Source organism: Nomascus leucogenys, chromosome X, assembly GCF_006542625.1.
Source record: "Nomascus leucogenys isolate Asia chromosome X, Asia_NLE_v1, whole genome shotgun sequence".
NCBI classification, from domain to species: domain Eukaryota; kingdom Metazoa; phylum Chordata; class Mammalia; order Primates; family Hylobatidae; genus Nomascus; species Nomascus leucogenys.
The window spans coordinates 20,212,721-20,225,771 of NC_044406.1; the positions used below are offsets into that span (position 1 = coordinate 20,212,721).

Here is a 13,051-nt window from a genome sequence, read left to right on the forward strand (position 1 = left end):
CTTGTGAGGGAGACAGTTCCATTCCTAACGATTTAACCATTAATAAAGCCCTGCTATAAATGGAACTCAGGAGAGAAGGTAGCTTGTCAGAGGGCAGAGGAGTGGGCCCCATTAGACAAAATAGGTCAGGCGGGGAGAAAGTTGTCATTTCCTGACTAGTTAAGCTGATCAGACATGACAAGCCTTGTCGTTTTTGAACTGATTGAAAAAGGATAGCGAATATACAAGAGGTTGCTTTCTTTTTGTTTCATTTCATAGAAGATGGCTATTTCAAAGAGGATCCTGAAAAGGAACTTGATAATATTTAGCACAATTTTGAGTTTTGTGCTTTAAAACGTGTGTGTATGTTGGCCTGAGTGTGTGTGTGTTTTCAGAAACATAAGTTTTCACAGAAAAAAATTATGTGCTTCTCCTAGGAAGTTACTTGGGATTCATTCACTTTCATCTGAGATTAATGGAACTCCAACTCCTGGGGAGAGTTTTTCCTCCCATTAGTTGGATTGTTCGTAATATCCTCTGCTTTTTTCTTGTTATGGGTTTGATCCTCAGAAATCAGAAGAGAGGCCGGGCGCAGTGGCTCACGCCTATAATCCCAGCACTTTGGGATCCAAGGCAGGCAGATCACCTGAGGCCAGGAATTCGAGACCAGCCTGGCCAACATGGTGAAACCCCATCTCTACTAAAAATAAAAAATTAGCCGGATGTAGTGAGGCACGCCTGTAATCCCAGCTCCTCTGGAGGCTGAGGCATGAGACTGTCTTGAACCCGGGAGGATGCAGTTGCAGTGAGCAGAGGTTGTGCCACTGCTCTCCAGCCTGGTCAACAGAGTGAGACTCCATCAAAAAAAGAAAGAAAGAAAGAGAGAGAGAGAGAGAGAGAAAGAAAGAAAGAAAGAAAGAAAGAAAGAAAGGAAGGAAGGAAGGAAGGAGAGAGAGAGAGAAAGAAAAAGCAAGCAAGCAAAAGAGAGAGCAGGAAAACCATTGCGTATGGGAGCAAGCTGAGGAGAGGGAACAGTGTGCAAAAGCTAAGATGTATCACTCAAACAATGGATTTTTAGTTCACTTCTGGATTTGCCTCCCTGCAGAGTTTCTGCCTTCCTCTCCCTCCTTTTGGAGCCCCTCCCCACTAATGACTCAAGGACATGAAGAAAAGACTTTCCTCAGTGCTCACACTATGCACTGTGCTTGTGTGCTGTCTGGTTTATAAGGGCTTTCTCTGTTAGAAGCATCAGAGAAACTGGCTTCACATTTGGAAATAATCTTCCTAATCTCCCCAAAGATAAACAACGTTTGGTGTTTTAAATAAATGTAAGAAATTCTGGATAGTAAGGATCAGGAGGGGTGAAAGAAAAGCAAATACTGAAATGTCACAGCTATGTGACTTTGAGAATCTCACTTCTTTGGACCTCGGTTTTATCATCTAAAAAACAAGAGGGGTAGGTGGCTGTGGTAGGCAGCCTTCAAGATGGCTCCCAATGATTCTTGCCTCCTGATATTCATATCCTTGTATAGTCCCCTTCAACATAAAATAGGGCTGGCTTGTGTAATCAGTAGCATGTTACAAAAATGACAAAGTATGAATTCCAAGGCTAGGCCATAAAAGACTTTGCTGCTTCTGCCCTGCTTTTTCTTGAATCACTCACTCCAGGGAGAGTTGACTGCCATGTTGTGAGGGCATTCAAGCAGCCCAATGGGTGGGTCCACATGGGAAGGCACCAAGGCCTCCTCCTGATAGCAGTTATCACCAATTAGCCAGTGATGTGAGTGAGCCATCCTGGAAGTAGATCCTTCAATCTTAGTCAACATCTCACTACAACCTCATGAGGGACCCTAGGCTAGAACCACCCAGCTAAGCCATGCTAAATTCCTGATCCACAGAAACTGTGAGACAATATTTATTGTTCTTTTAAGTTTTGAATAATTTGTTACACAACCAAAGATAACTAATACAGCTGCCTTAGCCCAAGTTCAGCTCTTGTATTTTATGTATCAAGGAATAGGCGAATTGATGGATACCATGAAAAGTTCGTGTTTAGTGTGACATGCCAAAAACTGGATCCTGGCTACCGGGTAGGACCATATTGCTTGGGCATTTATGAAATGGGGAAGAAAGATAAGTAGCCAGACTCTAGAGAGCTGGCATCCTGAGAACTTATGGATTCAGCTTTGTAGGAGTGGGCAACACAGCTGGCTGACCTTGAACCAAAGTTTACAGTGCAACTGCTCAGCACCCTTAGCATGTCATACCACAAACATAGCCCACTTATGTTTATATATGCAGAGACTGAACTTGTTAAAAGAAACGCCAATGGAATAGGCACTTATTTGGGTTCTCCCTATAATGAGTCATTCCCAAAGGGTGCAAGTGGGATTATCTGAAGGGAATAGTGGCCCTGGCAGTTTTTAGAGGGAGATGAATTAGATAGGGGTTAAAAATTGCTGAGTTCATAGTTAAACCCACGTGATTCTCCAGGGTAGGGTACATATCTGGAAAGCAGTGAGTATAGAGAGATCGCTGCATTAGGCTGGGTCTTGGTTGGACTAAGTGACATTGATAGTCCCATAACCTGTAAGAATATGACTCTATATATTGCTGGGTAGACACGAGTCACAACCCTGACAAGACAGCACATTTATTAGTGGGAGCTAGAGTATCCTCAGCCCCTTCTAGGCCTAATATGGCTATTGTTTGGACTCATATGGCAGTCCTGAACTTAGTATCTCTTTCCCATGTCCTATGCCAAATAGAAGCTGTGGCTCACCACTGGTTCACCCTATAAATAAATGCACATGTATGCTGCATGACTTTCCAAGAATGCTTGGCTGTTTTCCACCATTGAATACTTTCATCTCAGCAACATTCAACCAAAGAAATACTTTCCCATTTCAGTCTAGTTCATCAAAGGACGCTCTGAGAAACACCTTCTCAGTCCTTCTCAGACCAAGACACACATCAGGATCACCTGAAGATTCTGTGAAACATACCCATTCCCAGGCCTATCCTGCCACCCTCCAAGAATTAACTGATAGCAAGTGGCACTCAGCAAGTCCAGGTGATTATAATGTGCACTCAGGGCTGAGGACCATCCATCTAACTGTATCCAACGTTTTGCTGCTGCCTGACTCTGTAACTAAGAAAATTAGAATACAAACGGTGGTTCTCACCCAAAGCCCAAGGCTGGACAACTGAGTTGTTCAGAAACCAGCTTCAGTTCTTCTGTCATGATATTTGAGAAAAGCTATAAAGCTGCCTATCAGGCTGGGTGCAGTGGCTCACACCTGTCATTCCAGCACTTTGGGAGGCTGAAACAGGAGGATCTTTTGAACCCAGGAGTTTGAGACTAGCCTGGGCAACATAGTGAAACCCCATCTCTACTTAAAAAAAAAAAAAAAGCCAGGTATGGTGGTGTGTGCACCTGTGGTCCCAGCTACTTGGGAGGCTGAGGTGGGAGGATTGCTTGAGCCCAGGAGATCAAGGCTGCCGTGAGCCATGATCATACCACTGAACTCCAGTCTGGGCAACAGAGTGAGGCCCTGTCTCTAAAAAAAATAAGATAAAGCTGCCTATCAGTCTGCCAAGTAGCTGTGATCCTTTGGTCCTGTCTTTTCTTGGACTTGAAAAGTGTTCAAATTTAGAAAATCTTTTGTGTTTTACTTCCACTGCCTGGACAGCCACAGAAGTATACTTGAATGAAAATTATCAAACCCAGCTTTTTTGTCTCAGCATATATTTGAACCTTGGCAAGGCCTTATTTAGAAATACTTTCATTAGAGATTGGAAAAATGACTTCATTATTCCCAGTCATTTCATCCAGGCATCTCTCTGTATTATTTCTTACAACTGCATGTAAATCTAGAACGATCTCAAAAAGTTAAGAAAAAAAACCAGGTGATGAGCTGGATTTGGCCTGTTGGCTTTGGTTTTCCAACCCTTGAACTGTAACAATGTCAGCACTTACTAAACAGCTACAGAAATGAACATTGTATCAGTAAGGTTAAGTGACTGGTGGGTAAGTTGATGTAGAATTCCTCATCCTTTACATTAGGATTGTCCCTCATAATTTACCCAGCTCATTTCACCCCCATAGACCTGTCTGCCACATTGAGAGTCAGACTGGGGTAATGATTAAAAATCAGACAGCCTGGATTTGACTCCTGGCTGCCCCACTATCTAGTTGTGTGACCTTGCGGAAAGTCATGTAACTTCTCTGTGCCTCAGTTTTCTCACCTGTAAAATGGAGCTCTTACGTGTATTAACTCACTGACGTCTCACAAGGTAAAGGGCTTGCAACAGTGCCTGACCATTGGAAGCACTATTACAAGCATTTGTGATTATTGCTTCATTGATGCTTAGTATATATAAATTTCAGCAAAGAAATCTGACCAAGCTTCTCACTGTACTTTTGGAAACTAGCCTGAAAACTGTGGAGCAGGTGATGGGATAGCTAGGGGATTTCTGAATGTCCAGACCTAAACAATCTGACTGATGGCCCTAGGTCAGTGGTTCTCAAAGTGTGATCCCAAACTACCACCAGCAGCAGCAGCATTCCCTAAGAACTTGTCAGAAATGCAAACTCTGGAACCCATCCCAGACCTACTGAATTGAAAACCCTAGGGCTTTGGCCTGGCAATCTCAGTTTCAGCAAGCCGTCTAGATGATTCTGATTCATGTGAAAGTTTGAGAACCACAGCTCTAGGCCAATCTGAAAAGGGTTTCCTTTGCAGTCACCCACAGGATGCTGTCCTTGGTGCTGCCCTGTCCCCGCTCTCCTCAAGGTCTCAGTTAAAGATGAGAAAAAGCTGGCTTCTCAAATTGGCAGGTCATCCATGCAAAGCCAGCCTGGCGGAATAATGACACTATTTGATGCTAGAATGTGGACCTGAAATGATCTCCGTGGGTTGGAAGTGCCAGCCAAAATTGTTTTGATTTTTAATAGAGATAGCTTTATTTTTACCTAGTCAAGTTTCTAACTCAAGTTTCTTGGCATTTTAACTCCTACACGTTCAGTGAGGTTGTCAGTGGTGCTGTGGGTATCCAGGCACTGTGACCCCAGTTCGCACCATAGCATAGGCTGCAGGAACCCAACCAGTAATGGAAGGTTGGCCCTGAGTACAGGAGCAAAGTCTGGCCTACCACCTCTTGGTATTCCAGAATTAGATCACATAATAAAAAAAGGGTGCCACACAGGAGAGAAAACTGAATCTGGACTCAGATGGCATTGGGGGTGGTGATGAGGATCAGGAACCATTCTAATGCAGTTGCATTTGCCATCTGTGCTGGTCTAGAGCATTATCAGCTGTTTTGTCTTATCTGGGGCATGAGCTCCTCTTCCTATGTGCTGGGAATCCCTGCCAGCCAGGGGCTCTGACACCAGCTGGGTTGCTGGGGTGGCCTGCTCCTGGCAGCGAAAGGAAGTCTATAATTGGCCCATAATTGGATTGGACTTGGCTCGGAATGACTCCCAGGCTCTCTCTCTCCTGACAGATAACAAGCAGTAAACTTTGTATATGACCTCGCAGGGTGCCTGGAACACCATTTCTTAGCTGTCAGTGAAATGAAGAGCTTTCCAGAAGAGTTGACCTTTAGGGCAATGGTTTGGGGACATCTTGAAGTGAAGTTTTCCCCAGACCCATTTGTTTGCCACCTGGTCTTTCTGAAATTAAGACATTTCAACTCAATTTCCAAATCCTGGATCAAATCTGTCCTCTACCATGTGTGTGCATGTATGTGCATGTGTGTGTGTATGTGTATGTGGTATGTTTGTATATGTATAAAGATTACAGTATGACTTTTTAAAATTAAACAAGAAAATAGTAAACAGAGGTAGAAATTGAGATAATACATTTCCTTTGAAATATATCTATAGATAGAGGTGGGTAGATTAATCTTGAATGTCTTTCCATGTCAGTGACAAAAGTCCTTCTGGGTATAAGCAGAGCCATTATCTGTTCAATTCTGGCCCATGGAATGGATTGTAACTAATCCCCTTCCTTGGCACCTGTTGCAGACTACATGGTGATCCTACTCTTCTGATTAAAAGGGATTACACCCATTTTCTACAGATGGACTTCAATAGGCTTAATTAATAATTAGTCTTAAAATGAACCTTCTCTGGAGGGAGAAGACAATACAACCCACAATCTTCCACCCTTTGTGAAGTTGGAAGTCACGTGAGACTGAACTGCAAAGTCAATGCCTGCCCTACCTATCTCACAGAACTGTTATGAAGTTCGAAAGAGAGAATGGACATGGAAGGACTTTGGAATTCTTAAAATCAAGAGCAAGGGTTTGTTAATATTATTGCTACTATTATCCCCTAGTTAAAAGATGTGATTTTGCGTATGTTATAAAACTTCCAAATAAACCTGTTTCCTCATTGCCTGGCCTGTGTGATGCCCCTTAAGCAGCCATTTCACAAAGTCTCCAGGCTGCCATGTTCTCTGGCACCTGTATTTACTAGTGACTGCCTACCTATTATTGCAACATAGACATAACTTGATTATCAAATTAAATAATGTCAGATAGAGGGAGAAAACACCTCTGTAAGGTAATCATAGCTGGAAATTAAATGTGAATGGGGCATAACCCAGGACAGGGTGTCATAGAGAAGACACCCAGGGCACTTCTGGACATTGAGATCGATATAGCTCTCATTTTATTTTCTGGACCAGCCTCCAATAGTACATAGCCTATGCACAGAAGATTACTAGAAAGGTGAAATGTCTATTTCTGGCCATAAAGCCCATTCAAAATGCTCAGGAAAATGCTGTATAAAGTCCATTGTTTGACTTTTCTTTGAGAGTAGGGCAATGGCAGCTCAATTCTCCAAGTATTTCTTAAGCTGATTCTCTTCAGAGAAAAATCAAATTACAAACGAGATGCATTTGCTAGTTAAAAATTAGGGCAAGAGGAGGGAAATTCCTTGAAGTCTCCAAAACAAAATGAAAACGCTAAAGTGAAATGTTTGTAATTTTGCTGTCTTGAGACAAAGGCCTTGGAAACATGAGCTGCTGCAGGTTTTGAAAACTGGAACTGCAATGCCTCCTCCAGGAGGAAGAGGACAGTTGCAGGTTAGAAATCATCTCATGAACTGGCTCAAGCTCAAAGGATTGAGATTGAGAAAGAGATCCTCCCAGATGTTTGCAAGTGCTTCAATGAGCTCATATTAGTCATAGATAAGATAATTAATGGATTTTAATTTTCAGTGAGCTTTCTTCATATTCGCTGGGGAAATGTGCAGAGCTACTCTTCAGACAGTATTTCACTTAAAAACCAACCAACCAATCAACTCCTAGCCTTGGAAGCAAGGGGCAGAGGGCAGAAGGTATGGGCAGACTGTGAGGACAGCAAAGGGAATGAAGACTTCCTGGAAGCTACTGTGTACCAGGAGCCCCATCTGAGTCAATTCACTATCTTTATGGTGCCCTCTCAAGACTTACATTATTATTCCTATTTATAGATGTGGCTCAGGGTGGTCAGGAAGTTGCCCAAGGTCACTGAATTACTACGTGCCAGAGCTGCAAGTGGAGGACGGGTGTGTTCTACTCTTTCCAGCACATCCAGTGTACAGTGGCTGCTGTAAGGTGGGCAAATGTGCTGCAGAAAGCCTGTCCATGCCACCTGACACAGCCACAGCCCACTCTGCTATGATCGCCCCACTTCTTCCTGCAGAACTCAGATTCCCAACTCTTCTCAGCAGTCAGTACCAATGAAACAGACACAACACTCAAAATGAAAACTGTTTGTCTTTCCTATAAAGTAGGAACACAAAACTGGAAAATAGGACACTGGGATTTTAGACTGGTACTGACCTTGATTCCATTGCTCCTGGGACTCACTGCTAATAGATAGGGGATCTTAAATTAAGTTCATTCTAATGGTAACATTTTGTAGTTTGTAGTAGCTCCCATGGTATGCAGAACTTTAGATATACACACTATGTGATTCAGTGCTTCTCAGCCCTGGAACTATCGGTGCCTGTTGTGGGGACCATCCTGTGTGTTGTAGGATGTTTAGTATCATCCCTGGTCTCAAGCCCCTGAATGCCAAGCGTACCCACCCTGAGGTGTGACAATCAAAAATGTCTGCAAACATTGCTAAATGTTCCTTAGGGTGGACAGCAGAATTGCCTCTGGGAGTTAGGTATTCTTCTCATTTTTCAGATGACGAAACTGAGGCAGAGCAATTATATAAAAACACAAAACAAGGGAATAGCAAAGCCAGGGCATAAACCTATACTTGAATCACCTCTCTTCCACACTTCTTTCAGTGGAATAACTGTTTTCCAACATCCTGTCTAGACTCTTTCTTTGTCTCCTGTATTCAAAGGCTGTGCCTTGTCATTTCTTCTTCATTCCTGCTGCAACCACTATGTGCTAATATCCCCTCTCACATCCTTACCCAACTAGACTGTGAGTCCTTTGAGGGATGTTGTCTTGTATCACCTATTTCTAATGTAGTAGTGTCTGAAACAGTCAGTGAATAGATGTTCATTTCATAAATGAGTGAATTTATCCAAGTACTTTAATCCTTCCCACTCAAATCCAATTCATGCTGTCAATTTGCATTATGAAGAAGAAGGTTAATTTGGCCAAGATAAATTCCAACTAGCCCATGTACAAAATGATCAGGCAATGAAAACAGTCTGAATAGATGGATGATTGAACACTCAGAATTTAATAAACCTGTTGGGGTAGTTTTCAGGAATTAATTGTTGCCTCTGAAACTAAAATGCAGCCATGATTCTTATCATCTGTATCCAAATTGGGGGATCAGGTAAGAGCTAGGCAGTAAAATATGTATTACTTGTTAGGGATTCTATTACATCGGTGACAGGTGGAAGGAAGTGCCAGTATCTTCTAGGGTGGAAGGAAGTGCCACTGTCCTTCCTATAGAAGGCATCCAATGACTTTCTGGCAATAGGACACGCTTGCTTTCGGCTGTTTATCCAGCAGTCCAGATGAATTGTTCTGAGCAACCTCTGTGCCACCTGCCTGGACGAAAGAGACTCCAATCTTTCGACTGCTTAATAGAAATTTCCCTCAGTGAGAAGCCAATTGACTGACCCTGCCTCTGATTAAACCAGCCACCCCCTTGCCGTCTGCATAAAGTCCTAGACCAGAGGGTGTGGAATGATCAGTTCACAGGCAGGGAGCAGTGGTAAGGGAGTACAAGTTAAATTTGCAAGTCTTGATTTGCTCCTCGTGATTCCTTCTCCTTCTCAAATGCCACAGCATGTGCAGGGAGTTAAAATGAGCAGCATTGTCACGATGCAGCCAACCCTGATTAGACAGCCTGGAATTCACTTCCCCAGTTTTCTGCGTGGGCTGCACACAGCGTGAGAGGGAATGAGCAAAAAGGCTTCATGGGTCGGAGACTGCTGCACCATGAATGACACAGAGACTCCTGACAAGCCCTTGCTCATCTCCGGAGCAAAGGCAGGTGGGCTCTGCAGCGGTCTGGTGTTGCTCTGCTGCAGTTTTGTCAGCACTGGGCAAAGTCTATGTCATCCCCAGCACTGCCATAATCGGTGTTTTTCTGTCTCCTCTCCTCTCCTTTCCCCTCCCCTCCTCTCCCCTCCTTTCTGTCTCTCTCTCTCTCTCTCTCTCTCTCTCTCTCTCTCTCTCATACTTTCTCTGTATTTATGGGCATTAACTCTTCCTTTTTGTCAAAATCCTTAAAAAGAGCAAATTATTTGTGCTTCCATGCAATGTTGTGCCCATTAAACTGTGAACCAGGGTAGATGCTCTGGCATATTTGAATCCTTAATGCCTGATATACTCAGCATCTGGTGCATCTTTTGTGTTTAGTAAATGCTGACTAACTAAAAGAATGAATATGTGAATGAATAAACAAATGAGCAAACAAAGGAACACATCAACCAACATGCCAGGGTTATGTTTCAGTGTTCGTCTTTGTGACAGTGACAGTTTCTGCAGTCTCTTTAGCCTTTGCTTGCTTTGCACTGACCCAACATGGTGAAATATTATTTGCAAAGACTATAACTAAAAGAACATTTTTTAAGAATGCAGTGGGTGATAGTGATTAAAAGGACTGGCTGTTTAATGTGACAGATGATGGTTTGCACCTCACCTCTGTGACTTACAATCTGGGTGACCTTGGTCAAGTTGCATAAACTCTCTTAGCCTTCACTCTCCCATAAACAAAATGAGCATTGTAGTAATACCCCATGCAGTCAGAGCAAGGAATGAATGAAATAATGCATGAGGTGCAAGATATGGTACCAGGCATATCACAAGCATGTAATAAATGGGAATGTTCATGATGACAATAAAAATGATGACATTGATATTGATGCTGGTGACTACTAATTCTTAACATTAATACTTTAGAAGACTTGATGAGCTGCTGAGATAATCTACTGCTTTCTGATACATTTGAGATGAAAATATAACCTACAAAAATAGTTGGGTTTGAGGCAATTCCACATAGACCATATACCATAAATATGTTTAATCTGCCAATTGACAAGAATCATATTTAAGAGTGCTTCATTCCTAAGTCTTAATTACTGTGAAGAGATTATAAATATTGGGCAATTAATTACTTTACTCTTTTTATTACTGTCTTAATTTCTGTGAAGTGCAATGCATTGATTGCTTGGAAAGAAATGTCCGCAACAAGCTGGACCTAACATCAACCTTTCAAGCAGATAATCAGGGTTACTCACTCTCAGCAGTACTGACATTTGGGGCTAGATCATTCTTTGTTGTAGGAGGCCATCCTTGGCATTGTGGGATGTTTAATAGCATCCCTGGCCTCTCCTCACTAGAGGACAGTAGCAGCCCACCCCTAGTTGTGACAATTCAAACTGTATGCAGATATTGCCAAATGTCCCCTGGGAGGAAAATTCCACACCCTCCCCCCATTGAGAACAAATGAGATAGAGTAATGAGTTCCATTACATTGAGAGTAGAACAGGTGCCAGGTGTAACTGTCTTTTGGCCCATGGAAATGTGTGTGCCAGTATAGGAAGATCAACAGAATTGGGTTCAGAGTCACCTCTGCTTTCCACCAAGCTGCCTGAAGCAAATGTGCTTCTCTGGTCTCAAGTCTACTCCCTAAAAGCTCTCGCACCAATTCCAATTTCTTCCTGATAATTCACACACTAGACCCTCCAAATCTGTTTTAATCGAAACTACACTGGTAGCTTCTGTGTGTTTACTGTTGAGAGGCTCTTAAAGCAACTGCCACAATCAACTCAAAGCCTTCTTGTGTTCACTCTCAAGAGTCCTTTACACCCACACAGACTGTAACCAGGGTCTAAAACAAGAGTTTTGCCAGCCAGGAAAACAAATGAACAAGACCTTGATACAGTTCAGAATCACTGCAGAACCTGTCTTTATCCTAACCAAGTGAAGATCAGGAAAAATTTAAAAAGAGCGTCACAAATCAAAAGAAATATGGCTTCACTAGAGAATGAAAAATCTCAGCATAAAACCATTTCCTTCAGAGAAAGTGAATAGAGCTCTGTAATTGGGTCAAAGCAGGGAACATTTCAAAAATGAGGACAAAAAATTTCCACAAACCATAGAGAAGACATTTGGAGAAATGTTTTTAAGTCTAGTTCTATGTGAAACAATAAATCAGTCCTCTGTCTTCTGGCAAAAGGAAAAGGTTATGAAATCATGATAAGTCAAAGACTATGAGAAATAAATCATCCTAATTCTGAAGGCTGCAAAGCAACATGAAAAATAATCTTGTGATAAAATGTAAAGTGGAAAAAGCAAGATACAAAACTATACAAGTGCTATAAATGATGCTATGTAAGAAAAATATATAAGAACCAGTTCCTATTTACTGAGTGATTACCCATCCCAGGTACTGTGCCTGGAGATACTTTTAAAAATACATCTCCCTAACCCTTCACAACTACTGACTGAGAGAGGTGCCATTTTCTGCTTTTATCAAACAAGAAAATAGAGACATAGAGTGCAAAGTTGCAAACATAGAAGGAAATGAGACCAAGTCTTCAAAACCCCAAATCAACATATTGTTAGCAACTTGCTTGTATTGCATCCCAGATGTAAACCCAGATGAAAAGACTAGAAGGGGAAATACCAAAGACAGTATTTTGCTAAAATGGTGATCTACTGGGCAATCATTTTTTATTTCCCAGCCTCTGTTACATTGTTATAGTCTTTATACAAATAGATTTATTACATTTATTATTCCTTACCATTTGAAAGGAATGATATTTCCATTCATGTATCAATTTAAACATAAGTTTACTATAAGATGATAAAGGGCATGTTTCCCAAATATGGAATAGGCGCTAATATTGATTTGATTGGTTGGTTATGGGATTTGAGATCTTTTTAATACAGTCATTTATAACTGTAAACTTCCCTCTAAGTACTGCTTTCATTGCATCTTATAAATTTGGGTATGCGGTATTTTTGTTTTCATTCGCCTCAAAGTATTAATATTTTTAAATTTACCTTGTGATTTCTTCTTTGACTTATTGGTTATTTAGAAGCATGTTGTTTAAGTTCCACATGTTGTGAATTTCCCAAACTTCCTTCTGTTATTGATTTCTAATTTCATTCCATTATGGTCATAGAACATACTTTGTATGATTTCAATCCTTTTAAATTTGAGACTTATTTCATGGCCTAACACATGGTCTGTCCTGGACAATGTTCCATGTACACTTGAGAAGAATGTGTACGCATGTACTCTGCTGTTGTTGGGCAGTGTTTTATATGTCTGTATATATACATATCCACACAATATACATATAATATATATACACACATATATGTATAGAGAATGTATATATACATAATGTATATATGTGTATATATACACATACATAACGTGTATATATACACATACATAACGTGTATATATACGCATACATAACGTGTATATATACGCATACATAACGTGTATATATACACATACATAATGTATATACGTGTATATATACACATACATAATGTATATACGTGTATATATACACATACATAATGTATATACGTGTATATATACACATACATAATGTATATACGTGTATAGACATACATGT

The 13,051-nt window shown here is 41.3% G+C and overlaps 1 protein-coding gene across 1 annotated transcript in view; it reads right to left on the minus strand.

Moving 5' to 3' along the window:
- The window catches only part of SMPX (small muscle protein X-linked), a 54,503-nt gene that overhangs the window by 12,691 nt on the left and 28,761 nt on the right, over positions 1-13,051 (minus strand). The gene's annotated exons all lie outside the window — the stretch shown is intronic.